Below are 17,071 nucleotides of genomic sequence, written 5' to 3'. Positions count from 1 at the left end.
ATAATTATGCACACCTGATATAGGGTGTTGATGTCATTAGACCACACCCCTTCTCATTACAGAGATGCACATCACCTAATATGCTTAATTGGTAGTAGGCTTTCGAGCCTATACAGCTTGGAGTAAGACAACATGCATGAAGAGGATGATGTGGACAAAATACTCATTTGCCTAATAATTCTGCACTCCCTGTAGGTACTTGATGCCATACTAGTCAGATAGTGATGGATTTGAACTGGTGATTCTTGTTGAATGTGTTGAATGGGTAATTATCGTGGCTTGTGGTTAACTGTACTAACAGCATGTCTAAGGGGTCTGTGCTCCAGTTTTGCTGACTGAAAGTGCTTTTTATTATCTTAAACGTGGCATTATTCTGCTACCAAATCTGCTAGTTTCAGGACTTTGGGGACTCCAGCTTTTTCACATCTTCTTCACCCTTTTTTAATGTGTATGTGTCTATGTGGGGTTTTTTTTTGGGTTTTTTTTTTTAATACACCATCTTGATAATTAAGTTTTGACAGCAACACATCTTATCCTTATCTATCTAAGGTCAGTGAATGCTGTACACGAAAGTTTACACATCTGGCACTTCTTAACCAAAGCTGGACCCTTTAAAATGTTACAATGTAGTCCATTTGGATGCCACTGGTCTCTTAAAAGATTAAAAAGCATGGTAGCAGCTATTGAGCCTTCAGGGTGATGTCACAACGCTCACATCCATCTTTAATATGCGGTATGACCGTTACAAAGAGATTTTGTACTGCTGCTTTTATGTTGATTAAAATATCTGGCATTTTCTTTTTGATAGTGCAGTCACTGTTGCATGTTATGCTTGCTATGTCCTTCTAAGCCCTCACATTCATGGGCCCTGTACATAAAGAGTGAATTGTTGTTTATACTAATAGATTGTGACATATTGATTGATTGATTGATTGATTGGTAATTTATTTCAACATGTGAACAATATACAAGTACATTTAGAAAAGAAATGAGAGAAAAAAAAATATACTATACAAATTACATACAAAAAAACATTCTGATTAATTTACATGTTGAAAGGGAGTGGGAAGAAGTATATTGAACTTTGAGGTTCAATCTGCTGATTCTTTTCACATCTGAAGGGAGTCAAACTGTCTCTTTCCTGTATTCACGCCTTTAATGAGGTGCTAAGTGAATCAGCTGCTGGCTGTGTATTTGCTGTAAAGTGGTTTCAGTCCTGTCGCCTAATCTCAGCCAACAAATGAGCTTTTTATCCCCCAAACTGTTAAATTTCAGTACCAAGACATTAGTTTAGACTCACTCATCTGATTTTAGATTCTAGAAAAAAGAATAAAGCTATTTCTTTAAACCTTTGCTGTTTTATCTTTGATCGCTATCTTTTGCGTCTTCCCTTGTTCAACCTGTTTATTTGTTTTGAATAGATGATAAATGGGAAGAGCTGTTTGGTGTGAAAACTGTGTTGAAATCAGCAGTTTTGCAGAACACACACAAGAGTTGGAGCAGCTGCTCTGGCTTGGGAAAGAGAAAACACCTCTAACAGTCCAAAATAAGTACATACATCTTCACATAAAGATAAGACGCTTCATTTGTTATACAGTGACACGGTTTCGGGGTGATAGCAGAAGGTGGTCATACATCAGCCGTAATCCCGCTTTATGAGTAATGACACGCCATAATTTTACAGAGCCACATCTGAATGTGTTGATAGTGGTGAGGGCACTTTAATGTTTATATTATACATTTCTAATAAAACAGAAGATCTCACTGAACTGTTTTTTTTTCATGTAAGTTTTTAGTCTATTCTTCTATTTAATTTTCATCCATCCATCCATCCATCCATCTTCATCCGCTTTATCTGAGGCCGGGTCGCGGGGGCAGCAGCCTAAGCAAAGAGGCCCAGACCTCCCTCTCCCCAGCCACCTCCTCCAGCTTATCCGGGGGAACACCAAGGCGTTCCCAGGCCAGCCGAGAGATATAATCTCTCCAGCGTGTCCTGGGTCTGCCCCGGGGCCTCCTCCCGGTGGGACATGCCTGGAACACCTCACCCAGGAGGCGCCCAGGGGGCATCCTTGTCAGATGCCCGAACCACCTCAGCTGGCTCCTTTCGATGTGGAGCAGCAGCTGCTCTACTCTGAGCCCCTCCCGGATGGCCGAACTTCTCACCCTATCTCTAAGGGAGAGGCCAGCCACCCTTCGGAGAAGGCTCATTTCTGCTGCTTGTATCCGCGATCTCGTTCTTTCGGTCACTACCCACAGCTCGTGGCCATAGGTGAGGGTAGGGACGTAGATCGACCGGTAAATTGAGAGCTTCGCTTTTACACTCAGCTCCCTCTTCACCACGACGGACCAGTGCAGCGTCTGCATTACTGCAGCTGCAGCCCCAATCCGTCTGTCGATCTCCGGCTCCCTTCTCCCATCACTCGCGAACAAGACCCCGAGATACTTGAACTCCTCCACTTGGGGCAGGAACTCATCCCCGACCCGGAGTGGGCACTCCACCCTTTTCCGGCTGAGAACCATGGCCTCAGATTTGGAGGTGGTGATCCTCATTCCTGCTGCTTCACACTCGGCTGCGAACCGTTCCAGTGCGAGCTGGAGGCCCTCACCCGATGGAGCCAACAGAACCACATCATCCGCAAAAATCAGAGATGAGATTCTGAGGCCACCAAAGCGAAAGCCCTCCGCCACTTGGCTGCGCCTAGAAATCCTGTCCATATAAATTATGAACAGAACCGGAGACAAAGGGCAGCCCTGGCGGAGCCCATCACCCACCGGGAACGAGTCCGACTTATTGCCGGCAATGCGAACCAAGCTCTTGCAACGGTTGTATAGGGATCGAATGGCCCGTAGCAATGGGCCAGACACCCCATACTCCCGCAACACCTCCCACAGGACACCCCGAGGGACACGGTCGAATGCCTTCTCCAAGTCCACAAAACACATGTAGACTGGTTGGGCAAACTCCCATGCACCCTCGAGTATCCTGGAGAGGATAAAGAGCTGGTCCAGTGTTCTGCGACCAGGACGAAAACCGCATTGTTCCTCCTGTATCCGAGGTTCGACTAGCGGACGAACTCTCCTTTCCAGCACCCTGGCATAGACTTTCCCAGGGAGGCTGAGGAGTGTGATCCCCCTGTAGTTGGAACACACCCTCCGGTCCCCTTTCTTAAAGATGGGGACCACCACCCCGGTCTGCCAGTCCACAGGTACTGCCCCTGATCTCCACGCAACATTGCAGAGGCGTGTCAACCAGGACAGCCCTACAACGTCCAGAGCCTTCAGGAACTCGGGGCGGACCTCATCAACACCAGGGGCTCTGCCACCAAGGAGCTGTTTAACTGCCTCATTGACCTCGCCCCCGGAAATTGGCGGGTCATTCCCCTCATCCCCAGACTCTGCTTCCTCCTCGGAAGACATGTCAGTGGGATTAAGGAGGTCCTCGAAGTATTCCTTCCACCGCCTGACAATTTTCTCAGTCGACGTCAGCAGCGCTCCGCCAGCACTATACACAGTGCAGGTAGAGCACCGCTTTCCCCTCCTGAGACGTCTGACGGTTTGCCAGAATCTCTTCGAGGCAGTCTGAAAGTCTTTTTCCATGGCCTCTCCGAACTCCTCCCACACCCGAGTTTTTGCTTCAGCCACTGCCCGAGCTGCATTCCGCTTGGCCTGTCGATACCTGTCGGCTGCCTATTTAATTTTCATAATCAGCCAATTAGAAATGGCACAGGCACGGCAACAAGTTTCAGTTCTTTCAGATGCATGGTATATTTTGGTTCTTCATTTAGGTGCTGCCTTTGACAACCAGTGCCTGCAGAACAATGTAAGGAAAGACTGTAAAGTCCTAGAGATGTCACTTATCTGCAGTTCAGGATCTATTAGAAAATCGTGGCACAAAAAGAGACCAGTTGTCTTTAGTTTCAGCCCTTTCTGTTGGAGTCCCCAAATCTGTGGCTCAAAGGAACTCAGCATATGACATGCTACAAAACTTTGCTGCACTTTAAAAATGTTTTAGGAGGGAAGGTTTATGAAAGGAGAAAAAGAAAGAAACTTGTTTCACTTCCTCCCATATTCACCATGGGTCACTGCAGCAGTGTGATTCACAAGATTTGATAGATTTGTCTTTTTTTGTTGTTTGTTTTTTACACCCAACAATGCCCTTCTGGACATAACCCTACCAGGGATAGATCTCTCCATCTGGGCTCAAACTGGGAAGCTTATTGGGTAAACCAATACACTATGGAGCCATGTTAGTGTGAGATTGTAGCTTCAGCAGAAAAAGCAAGGAGAGAGAGGGGGAGAAAATGGTTTAAACCAACCATAAAATGTGCTGTCTTATACAGGTTTCAGCAGGTATGTTAATAAACCAAACTAATAAAACTGAGTGTAAAACAGGACTGCAGTCAAAACTGCAAAAAGCAGTGTAAGCAAAAGGCTGCTGGCAATGCAGAAGAAACCCAGCTGCTCTGCCTGCACCTATTTATATGAATACAGTTGAGCCTCTTCAGCCCTGGGACTCCAAGGAGAGTGCAATTGTGATTTTAGAAACAGAAAAGAACAATTGGATGGTATTTGTTCCTGTGCATTGAAGACAAGCCTTCCTAACATGGACAAATACAGCTGGTATGAACAAATGCTGCCTTGACAGTTTTTTAGAAAGATGCAAACCAGCAGAAAAGTGAAAATTTCAAATGCAAACCATTCTCTGGGGCTTGTCCTCTGAAACAAGTCCAACATATCCAGGAAATATGTTCCCTATCTGGCTTCACCCACCCCTAACATCATCAGTCATGATTACTGGTTGCAAGAAGCTGACGATGAATCAACTCTTTGTTTTTTCATTGACTATGAGCTGACATAGGTGCCCTACTTAAGGACTACATCTCCATGTATCTCATAGAAACGCTAAATATATCTATAAATAAAATGTATTGGAGGGAAAAACTGGAAGGAATAATTTTTCCCCTAAGAATCTAAACCAAAGGATTTAGATGGTCTCTTGAAATTAAATCTTCTCTTATTGTCTGTGCATTGACATCAGAGGGATCTTCTAGGAATGACGACACTTGAACCACTTTTATCCAGATAATTTATTGGTCAGTGGGTGGTGGTTTTGCACATGTCTCATATCTCTAAGATAACCTGCCTGCTGCTCAGGCTCACTGGCTGTTGTCTCTATAAACATTGTGCCCAGCATGGACACGGTAAAGTCTGAAACAACAACTACATATGAATCCTCCCTGACAAAATGGCCTTATATCACACCCTGAGATGTGCAACAGTGATGGAAAAATCATTGATTATCCAGCTTGTTTTTATCCAGAAAATGAGCAGTGAGGGTCCTTGACAATCTGATAATAAGTTAAGTTGGTATGTGCTAACATTTGGGATCTCAATGCCACGTCTTCATTTCTAATTTCATCAAATTTGTACTAATAGTATTTTTTCTTAACCGCCGTAGCATAAAACACCCAGTCTGACTGCAAGTAGCTCAAAAAGCAATGGTAAAAGTTATGAATAGGATCAGATCTGCAGCTGGCTGTTGGATGATGGCTTTTGTTGAAGCTCCAGCTTTGATTTTTCCTCCCATATTTTTTTGCAAAAATCCACTTTAGTTTTAAAATATAGCTCTGCCGTCATCTTTTACACAACCCTAACTTCCTCTGTCCGATCCAGGACAATAATAGCTGGAGTAATATTAGCTGTTTGTACCGCTGCCATTCTTCAGGTGGCTTATTTGACATATACAAGCACTTTCAGTCCTTCACTCTCCAGAGTCTGGCTCCAGACCTTGACCATTGTTTTTATAAATGGCCTTTTTGAACTGAATAAGGACTCTTTGTTAAACAGGCCCTGGCCTGAAATAGCCTCCATGACTGGTCTCAGTAGCAGATATCCCTTTTTCCTCCCATTACTCATCCATTGACCCCCTACTTTTGTTTGCTCTAGCCTCAGGAGGATGCAGGAGCCAAAGGTGGCTAATCTGTTAGCATGTGTCTTTTTAACTTTATTTTGAAACAGGCCTGGAAAGAGGAATCACTCTTTGGTTTCAAGATAATTAGATTAACCTATATTCCTCCTGAAGAAATATATTTTAAGAATGTGCGTTTCCATTACGTCCACATCAGGCAGTGTGTTTACTAACAGCCTGTAGAGCTAAATATAAATAATTATTTACTCTTTTCTAATTATGCTAATAGTGTTAATATGCAGATTGTGGGTGGAGGCATGTGGAGTGTATGTGGGTGGATTTAAGGCCATTTTGGAAGGATTCTCTGATTCACAGTGTGGGCAGCTGGACGGATGAATGGATGTATTTACAAATGGATGGACGATGGACAAAGCACAGTTAACCGTGTAAATGGATGAACATTAAAAGCGTGCATTGTCTCTGCTGGACTGGACACATTTATGGGGGCTTAAAAGACTTCAAATAGACCTATCCTGTTCATTTACAGCTTCTCATTTACATTCTTGGACTCTGCTAGACTAGCTTTGTATGATTAACTGCATAAACTAATTTCTTTCTTTTTCTTATTGAATCAAACTGTTTTAGCTCCGCCCACATCACTTTTAAGCCAGTTTTCTTCTGACTGGCTGTCAATCACAAAGACAGTGGGCCTGTATTCATGTACCAAACTAAGAGTAAAAAAAAGTAGAATTTTCAGTGTGATATTCTCATTATATCGATAATACATGGATGGTATCTGCAGTTCTCTTGTTTGTTGTCCATGCTCTTCTTTCATACAGCACGTGATGATCGGTATAATTCAGACATCTAGAAAGAAATTTGTCGATTGAATAAAGTCTCTGCTAAGTTAGCGAATGCTTTCTTTGCAATTGCAATCTAAATCTTCATTTTGTGCAATGATCTTCTATCTCTACTCACAGTAGTTCCGATATATTTAAACTCACTGACTTGTTATAAGGTGGAATTCTTCAGTCAAATGTTACATACTGGATTATCTGTCTCTATAGAAATTGGAAAGGCTGTATTATCCTTGGGAAAATACAGTAATGATTTCCAGCTGCCCTGTGCTGTGATTTTTTTTTTTTTTAAAGAGTGTACCCACATCTGGATGTAGTTAATATTATGTCCATCGTAGGTTATACTGAGCCCCTGACAGTCTGTGAGCCATGTTTGGCCCCTAAGAGGTCAGGATATAGAGATGATTGACATGAAAATTAAAAATGAACAAACACGTGTTACACTTATGTCAAAAGATTAATCTTTATTTGTTGTTTTGATACAAAAACATATATAAAAACATGCATATTAAAAAGCTATCTCCAGCCTTTCTGTGTGGAGTTTGAATGGATTCCCATGCCTGCCTTGGTTCACCTCAGGTCCTCCAGCTCACAGGAACAGGTCTGAGGCAGATTCAAAGCCTGCAGCGCCTCATCACAGCAACCTAAATTTCAAAGGTTTGATGTTGCTTCAGGTTCGGGTCATTATTGTAAAGCACTAATGCTGCATTTTATGATTCTTCAGTTATTTGTTTGTTTCAGGCTCATCATCCTTTCTATCCCAGTCTGGCATGTCCTCACGATCCCCTCAGGTTCATATCAAATTAAATTAAACCATTAAATGTAACTCTGCTAATAAAATTAATGGCCAAATACCGGTAACAAGCTGATTTACTTTCATCAGCAATTTGTCCGCCAATAAAATCACACGTGGTCAGCTATATAGTACTGGACTCATATTCCAAAGCCAACACACATTTAAACCTTAAAGCATTATATCAGTGTCCTGGGGAGAATCATTTGTTAAAAATGTTGTTTTTACTCCATTTATTATGAATGTAAAAAAGTAAATTTTGGGTGAAACTGGAGATGCCCCTGTGGAGTTTCTGCAAAAAAACGTTATGACTCAGACTAATTTATCAGTACTCTAAAATAACATATATCAGCTGGATTTAATACATTTGAATGAATAACTAGGACATAAAACATGATGATGAACTATAACGTAAAGGTCCAGTAAGTGTGAACTATTGCTCCTTTGTAGCTTTGCTTACTCAGAGTAAAAACCTCAGAGTTTACCTGAGATTTAACTCTGGGGTTTTTTTTTTTTTTATAAAGGTGGCCTAACATGATCCAGAGAAGGTTAGGTCGAGATAAGAGTTCAAGAGGTGAAAAACCAGCACCTGACCAGTCAGTTCTCTGGATAATAGCCTCATCATTCTTGGAAGATCCTGATTTTGTTCATGGAGTAAGATGGTCTTTAGGTTTTTAGAAACAATAAGAATAAGAAAAACAGATTCTCAGTAGTTATATAACAGCATATTCATAAGAACAAAAATGTCTTGTTGACTTTATATAAAAAGAAGTCAAAGGTAAATATTTAATGCAACATTTTATTAGTGACCTGTGGGACCCAAATATTAAAATGTAACCTGTGAGAAAATGATCACATTCAGTCTAAACATCATTTCTTTTTTCCTCCTGCACTCAAACATCCACATGCTTTTTTTTTGTACAATGTGATTTTACATTAAAACCTCCTTTTTTAGGTTTGTGTTTAATGTTTTATATAAACTATCATTGTATTTTCAGCCTGACTTAAACAGTCAGCTAAGTGAAGGGCTCAAGGTTGCAGGAAATACAATTTTTCTATTATTCTCCTTCTACTTTCTGTGATATACAAACTACTGTAATGGTGGATGCTCATATGAAACATGCCAACATTTAAAATAACAAAGTCAGTGTTTGTACAGGTAATCTAATGTGAACCAAAAGCTCTAAACACTCAGAAAATTGGTTTAAAGAAAGAAGGAAAGGCTAAAACTAAGTGGACGAAGGTTCATTGAAGGATTACTCTGATCTGTGGATGTAATGTAAAGATGCTAAATGTATTTATGCAATTTAAAAAATTCCTTTAATATACGTAGACTTTTAAAATTATGTACGCCTTCATTCTTCGACTAATAACACTTTTCAAAAAAAATACTACCTAATTTTCCATCACACCTTTAAAAACACAAAAATAAACAAAAAATTGATGAAATTATAAAATATTAATCTCTATTGTGTTGCTTAACTACCCTAGTAGTCAAACTGAAATGATTAGGTGATTAACCACTTTGATAACTCACAGCTATTTGATTTTTAATGCAAAAAAAGTAAGAAAAGAAAAGAAAAGAAAAGGGAAAAAAAATCCACTTTTTCGTATGTAACTTTAGATAAACGGCTTTTATGTTATTTTTCTACTTCAAGTATTTTTGGCTTGTTTCAACTTTTGTGGGAGTATTTCCTGCCAAAGGTTAAAGTTCATATAGGGGCCAGCGTCTATGACGCAGGTGTCACGCGGGATTTCATTAAATACGGATGGACCTTTAACTGAATCCATTACAGTGAATAAGCAAAACAAATAACAGGAAATGAATATCAGAAAAACACGAAGAGGAATGTTTGCTAACAAGCTAAAGAGGCTACAAGCTCTTGAATGACCTCACAAAGTGGCTTTTATGTCCGGATTTAAGTCGCAGTAATGTCGCAGTATTAAAGGTAAGTTTACCAGATTTTCATGTTTTAAATTTTTATTATTGCTGTATTGCTGCATGGGCCACAGAATCCTGCTAATTAGACCCTGTCGCCTCTGTGCTCATGCTTTTTGTTGTTGTCTTTGTTTCCTTTCTGAGTGAGAGTGGTAAGTTGTTTCCAAATATTATTGTGTCTCCATTACTATTATTTGACAATCCCTCTCTTTTCTAATTGGCTAATGCTTGGGGGGCAGCGATATAGCCTCATAATTATGACATGATATTTCAAGAACATTTGCAATTTCTGTTCCAGCAAACTTGAAGAATGAAGTTTAAAATAACTCATTTACACTTTAGTTTAACAACAGCGAAAGTAGCTAAAACTTGTAACTCATCAGATGCCTGCGTTATATATTTGCGCTATATATTCACACAATAACACTGAGAAGTATTTTATATCTAGGATATTATAACTAGCTGCTAAAGCACTGCTTTCCCATGATGAAACCACATCAGTCATTTCCATGATGAATCAGCATGGCTGTGTCTTACCACTATCACTTCCTTCATAACCAGGCTGTACTTGACACTATGTTCTTGCCTCAAGTGGTGAAACAACCTTGTTGTTTCCACTTTTAGCAGGAACAGTTTTTTGAAGTAGTTCATTTTCAGATGCTAAGTCTGTATCAGAAAAGACGCGTGACTCTGGCTTTCAGACATGCCTGGGTTTGTCTCATGCACGCACTAGAGAATACAAATTCATGGTGTTTGTATGATGTGAATGAATGTAGACTGTTTATGAGAGGGAAAGTGAGCTTTTTTTAAAAAAAAAGATCTTTACTTACTCCAAGAAAGTACCGGTCTTCTCAAACAACAAACTATGACTCATGAGCTAGAAGCCCCTACTGAGTGAGAAGAAAAGGGTTTTGATTATGTTACATACAATCTATTTCTAGTAAAACAGAAATTAACTTTGATTAAATCAGTGAAAATCATGTGTCTACGTTACATAAATTAATATTTAACAGTTACGGTTGCACTTAGTAACCTTCCTGTTAAACAGGAATGTAAGTAGAATAAAACCAATTGAGTCGAGTCCCCACGAGTTGTGCTTAGACTCATTCAGGCAATGATTTGTTAGAGAATTCCTTGCTCAAAAAACATAAAAACACAATTGAAAGGTAAGGCTCAGTGACAATAAACTGAAGTTAGTGAAGGTGAGTCCTAGCATACAGCTAGCAGCTACAGCTGTGTAAGCAGCCATGTCACTAACTTTAAGATTCACCGAAGTTCACATTTCATGTTTGAAGAAAAGCTCACTGTTTAGCTGTTATAAAGGAGCAAGCTAGACCAAATGAAGATTTATTACAGTAATATAGATTTTTATGTTGTAAGCATTGTTAAATAGCTTCCAGTTTAGTTCAGATCAGCACATCTGGAGTGTGATGGGCGGTGTTGATGCAGGGGTTCTTGAGTTCAGCTGCCAGGACTGTGGAAGTAGGTCAGACCGGAGCGCCTGGGAACCTCTGCTCAAGTATACATTACAAACAAGACCCAGCCCAGGGGGGAGCTGTAATCTTTTTAGGTCCCAACTTATCTCCAGGTCTGTTCAGCTTTAGCACACACCTGGTTTTTATTTAACAGAACACTAAATGTGGCACAAGGTACTGTAACATTTGACCTCTGGAGTTAATGAGATATTTCACTCTGGGACCTCAGTCTCTCATCTGTGTGTTTTTTTTTTTTTTTTTTTTTTTTTTTTTTTTTTTCCTCCTAACATCATAGTCACTGAAATGAATCCTTCTTTCCGTCATTACTGTCCTTTTCCATTTCTTTCTCTTGTAGTCCCTGTTCTACAGTCACATGACAGAACATTGATGTTTTAACTTATTCTGGTTTCAAACTGAGTATATTTATGTCCCAGAGCCTCGGTGCACTTGTTGATTAGTGTTGTAAAAAATGGTAAATTGTTTTAAATATTTGAAACCAGCACATGGATTAAAGCTTGACCAGTATTTGATGATTTGTGATATCGGGTGATATGTTTCTTTCTGTCAGCTGCAGAAAAAACAAACATTTGTTACGTTGCTGTGTTTGTGGCAGTGTGTGTTCCCATCTAATCCAAAATTTAAATTGGCAAGACCAAGAGTCTAAAATGTCACATTTTCTCAACAACAAGATGTCATATTTATATATTCACTTGTTCAGTATTGTTGTTGCTTTTGATTTTGTTTATTAGAAAGACATGTTTTGTAAAGCTTAATGTCCAGGAATTTTATTCGGCTGAGTTAGAAGCTAACAGTAGCTATATGATATACCATGTTCTTACTAAATTATTTGACTCGGACACAAACTAAAAACCAGCAATATTTGGAGGGTTAGTGCAACCTTATTTTCTAGCTACAGAGCTGTAGTCACCCTAATATAAAGGATGACGGTTACATTGTCCTTAATAACAGGTCATATTCAGGGTCGTTGATTGGCAAACAACAACATATAGCAGGAAGAATTCACCAAAAACAAAACAAACCACAACATTGTGGTCATTAAGATCTTTTTACCAGTTTGGACTATTTGCACTTAAAAAAGTTCTAATCCAAAACTTAGTGTATTCATTTACACTTTACTCAGCGTGAGTACGATTGCTTTCTGAATATTTGGCGTTGAATTTTTGGTGTCGGGAATATTGCATGCACACTGTGAGTTAGTTTAAAGATGTGCTAGGCATGAAAAATAAGCTAGAGAGGCTCCAAATGGTTTTTGGGTGCTTGTGTTTATTAAAAAAAACAAAAGACAAAGAACTGCGTCACAATTTAAAAAAAACGAGAGGCTCCATCCAAGCGCAGGAAACTGGGTCAATATGTCATCATTTCACAAGTGCATTTCCTTAATTGAAGTCTTAAAAAGGTCTTAAAAAAGCATTGATTTGGGGATTTTAATAGTGCAGGAACCCGGGCCAATTTTGACAATAACTGTGGCTGCTGAAAGCACAATGCATGAGATGGACGGGTATCCACACTCAAGCATGCAAACACACGGTGTCTTCATGAACACATGCCCACACATGTGCTTCTTGCTAAGAAAAAAGTCTTAAAAACACAGGCCTGTTATACACACTGGTCTCCTCCCCTCACTGCACACTTCAGCTGAAAATCAGTCATGGGGAACAGCAGAGGTGTTTCTGAGCTGTGAAGGAGAAATCAGCCGTGATTGTTTCACAGCGCAGCTTTTGTTCTTAATCACAACCCTGAGATGAATTCAAGAGGTGGTGAATTCAATTAAAACTAAAATTAGTGCTTGTCTGCCAGCTGTGTGTGTGTACACGTGTGTGTTTGGGTGTGTTGAGTACCATAAATGGAGGTGCTCATTTATCAGCCTTTAGCACAGTGCTCTTTCCAGGGAACCATTAACTGAAACGCCCGTTTGGAAAAGTGTGCTTAGCCCACGGGGAGCTGTCTAATCTACAGGCCTCCACTTAAACAATGCAATGCAATTATGATTATTAAGTTATTATGTTGGTTCGGTGAGCAGCTGCAGTGGTGGAGAATTTCCAAGTCATGATTAAATTAAGTTAAAGGCATTCAGTGGATGCTTTCATATCAAACAAACCAAACTTGGAAGTATCAGCTCTTTTCTTTGTCCAATTCGTGGAATGTTTTGTCCAAGAATGCTTAGAAACTATTTAGAAATTTGCTTCAGAATGTAATTGTCATGGTTATCCCATTAAACACAAGATTTTCAGAAATGTGTAGAGGGTGGCTTCCACTCTTTTATATTTCTTACTGCTCCGTAGGTATAACACACACACGATTGTAAGATCAACAGAGATACTGGTGTTATTTTAGACGGCTATAATAAGGAATAATTAATTTTGGCTTCAGATATTGATTTAGTTTTTGTCTTTTTTCATTTGATTTTTGTTGGTATCAGTGAGCAGAAAGTAAAAAGACACTTACACACTCCATAATGTGAATCTTCCATTTCACTACATCCCAAAGGTTCTCTGTTCGATTCCGATCAGGTGACTGTGGAGGCCGCAGGAGTACAGTGAACTCATTGCCATGTTCAAGAAGACAGTTTGAGATGATTTGAGCTTTGTTTATAATGTGTTATCATACTGGAAACAGGCATCAAAAGATGGGTAAACTGTGGCCAGGGTGGATCCATGCTTTCATGTTGTTCACACCAAATTCTGACAATACCGTCTGAATATAACAGCAGAGATTAGGACTCATCAGACCAGGCAGCATTTATTTTTCCAGTCTTCTATTGCGTTTTCTGTTCTCAGCTCATAGGAGTGGCACCGGGTGAGGTCTTCTGCTGCTGTAGCTCATCTGCTTCAAGGTTTAACGTGAATAGATGCTCTTCTGCATAGCTTGGTTGTACTAAGTGGTTATTTGAGCTTCTGTTTCCATCATATAGGCTTGAAGTGGTCCATTCTCCTCTGATCTGAACATCAACCGGGCATTTTCACTCAGAGAACTGACACTGAATGGATATTTTCTTTTTTTCTGACGTTTGTGAACCGTAGAGATGGTAGTGTGGGAAAATCACAGTAGATCAGCAGTTTCTGAAATACGAATCGCCTCAATTGGATCCTTTTGACGTGAAGGAGTAGTGGGTCTGCTCTGAGGTCCTGAATGACCAAACTCCTCAGCTCCACTCAGTGCACTGCAGCTTATGATAATGAGGAGGTGAATGATGGTGATGAACCCACTCACTTATTTAAACTCTTTTTTTTCATGTTCAAGAAATCAGTTTGAAATGAGCAGCAGAATGAGCCGTCAGACGATGGGTACTGGTCATAAAGGTGTGGACAATATTGCTCCGGCAGGCTCTGGCATTTAACTAATGCTCAGTTGCTACTAAGAGACCTAATGTATTCCAAGATAGAGTATCCATGAAACCCTCCAAACGTGCGTGAGCTGAAATAAACGTCTCAGTTTTAGCGTATAATCAGTTTTGTAGGATTAGTCAAATCTGTTAACAATCAATACAGCATTTATAATTGGAAAAAGTAGGTAAGTTTTTGTATAGTGAAGAAGTAGTACAGGCACTTAAAAAGATGCTCTGGTAAAATTTTAAGGTCAATGTCAATTGTATTTCTATGGCACATTTAAAAGCAAGTTGACCACAGTGCATCGCAAGTTAGTTGATGAACAAGAGGAAACCATATAAAAATAAATACAGAAGAATAAGACATGAGGTGAAGCAAATGCATTATATTTAATATAAACAAAAGAAACTGATGGTACTCAAAATGAACTCTGATTAAAAGCCAACATAACAAAGTGAGCTTTACGATGGGATTTGAAAGACTGTATAGACTCTGAAGTACGAATATCAGGTGGCAAGTTTTTCCAGCGTCACCATGGCGATTGCTTTGAAGTCTCTTTGTGCCGGTTCCCATATTTGCTCTGTGCTTTGTGTTCATACCTAAATGCTAAGAGAAAGATTATATGTGTCCTCATTATGATAGGAAAATGTATTGATCTGTGAAACTCTAGCCTATATGTTTATATTATTAAATGGTAATTATGAGACTGTGTTTGTCAATTCATTTTACGGAGAAATGCAAAAGTAATGTAACGAGTGGTATAACAAATTACTTTCTCCTGGGAGTAATTAGTGCATGTATAGTAAGTTACCTAACATTTAACTGCAAGGCATGCAATTAATTCGCTTGATGCCTTAACGATAGTGGTGGCTCTCAAAGTGAAGCTAATGAGAATCCAATGAGAATCAATAAGAGAATCGATAAGAAATCAAACTGATAAGTGATATCGATAATGGAATCAGAATTGCTAAATTTGCATTGATTCCCGTCCCTACTGTGTTTGTACCTCGTTACTTCCCACTTCTGACTTGAGTCAGCTGCCTTCACAAAGTTCCAAAACATTTTGTTTTTAATAAAAACCAAGCTAAACATTCTCATAGAATGAACAAACCCTGTATTACTGAAATGAGCAAACCCTTCATTACTACTTTATTAAATTAAGCTTTTTTTGTGCAAAGAATACAAAAAAACCCAAACAAACTTATAGAAAACTCTAATCTAATCTTAACTCAGTTTAAGACTTAAGGTTTCATTAAGCAGTCACAGTGACTTTTTCTGTCTTCTGGTCCACATCACTCAGGTAGGTTTACATGAACACCGCTGACCTCTGACCTTTATCTGCTGACACCTTTCAGAAAATGTAAACCACTGCCATGAACATAACAAACCCTGCATGATGTGACTGCACTGCTCAGCAGCTGGTGGGGAGTTCAACACAGTCAGCTTCTGTGACTTCTGTGGCAACGTTTAGTCACTATTTTAAAGGATGTTTATGTTCAGATTTTTTTCCCCTTTTAACTACAAACAGTCTGACAAAATCTGGCTTCAAAACAGCCTCATTTTGTGTTCAGCTGTTTAACCTTAACAATTTAATAGAGTAAATAGAAAATGATAGAAAACGTCTGTCTATTTATCTAAAGATGAAGAAGTTTTCTTGAAGACAAGGAAGGCATCAAAATTTGACCACCGTTGCTTAGAGAAATATTATTTGGTCATGAAAATAGTTGGCCAGTTTAGTGTCAACCTGATTGCTGATTAAATACTAGGCTTCAAAATCATAAATAAACACTTAAATGCACCCAACACTGGTGAATGATGGATTTTTTTTAAGGTGCAGGAACTATTTAATAGCAGGTCTAGTGTAATTCTTTTTTATTTTACTCCAACTCCATCATTGCTGTACTGTCTGCTTACCTGTTTTCTTTTAGTGTCCTTCATTCCCTCATCATTTGTCACATCAGGTCTGTATATTTTACAACTCAAGCAGAGTCTTTGGACGGTTACTTCACCGTCATGATGTTGAGGGTCGTGAGGATTCATGTTGCTTTAGTTTTAGCTATTCACTGTGAGCTTGTTAGTTTTACATTTTTAGCTTGAGGTCCATATTTGCAAACCTTTAGATTCACATTTCTGAAGCCTGTCTATGTTGATATTGAGATTTCCTGAAACAGTGAAGGAAGGGTAGGGGGGAGAGAGAGCAGCCCAAGTAGTGTCCAAGTTGGATTTCCCATAGTGAGTATTAAAGATGGATGTGATTGGTTTTGAACATTTATGTTTTAGCTGCTGCCATGTTGGGAGCCTGATGTGACCATGGGGCAGCTGTCAGAGTCACTATGTGCCTATCTCTAGTACTCAGGTGAATGAGTTAGAAAAAATTCATCTTCTTCAGAGTTGTTATGAAGTTGGAAACTATCTGCAGAGATCAAAATTATTTTTTTTGTGAGGCAGTAACATTATTAACTGTGCTGTAAATTTAGGACTATACCATGGGAGTCTGTGGGGATTAACTCTCTTTTAAAGACATCCTCAAGTGGACATTGGAGAAGCTGCAGTTATGAACATTATGTGATTGGCCTGAATAATTTCCATTATGTGTCAATAAGTAATGGTGCAAAAAGTCTGCTGCAGTCAGTTCCTGATTCTTTCTGCACTCACTGCAGCAGGAACTCCCCACGTCTGCTCTGCAGTCTGGTGAGCTATGCTGACCTGAGCTCACAGCAGCAGTTCTCCATCATGTACAGGTTCTGGTTAG

General features: G+C 39.5%; 1 long non-coding RNA gene across 1 annotated transcript in view; it reads left to right on the top strand.

Moving 5' to 3' along the window:
* Nucleotides 1-9,322: 9,322 nt before the first annotated feature.
* LOC146563098 (uncharacterized) overlaps nt 9,323-17,071 on the top strand; it is a 68,863-nt gene continuing 61,114 nt past the window's right edge. Inside the window, exon 1 of the long non-coding RNA XR_014894717.1 lies at nt 9,323-9,507. This is a non-coding gene — a long non-coding RNA (uncharacterized LOC146563098). The remainder of the gene's footprint in view (nt 9,508-17,071) is intronic.

The sequence above is a fragment of the Mchenga conophoros genome, linkage group LG12 (genome assembly GCF_057382185.1).
Source record: "Mchenga conophoros isolate Kocher_MC1m ecotype Shallow Benthic linkage group LG12, M_conophoros_male_GT1.1, whole genome shotgun sequence".
Classification (NCBI taxonomy): domain Eukaryota; kingdom Metazoa; phylum Chordata; class Actinopteri; order Cichliformes; family Cichlidae; genus Mchenga; species Mchenga conophoros.
This window is presented reverse-complemented; position numbering and strand designations above follow the sequence as displayed.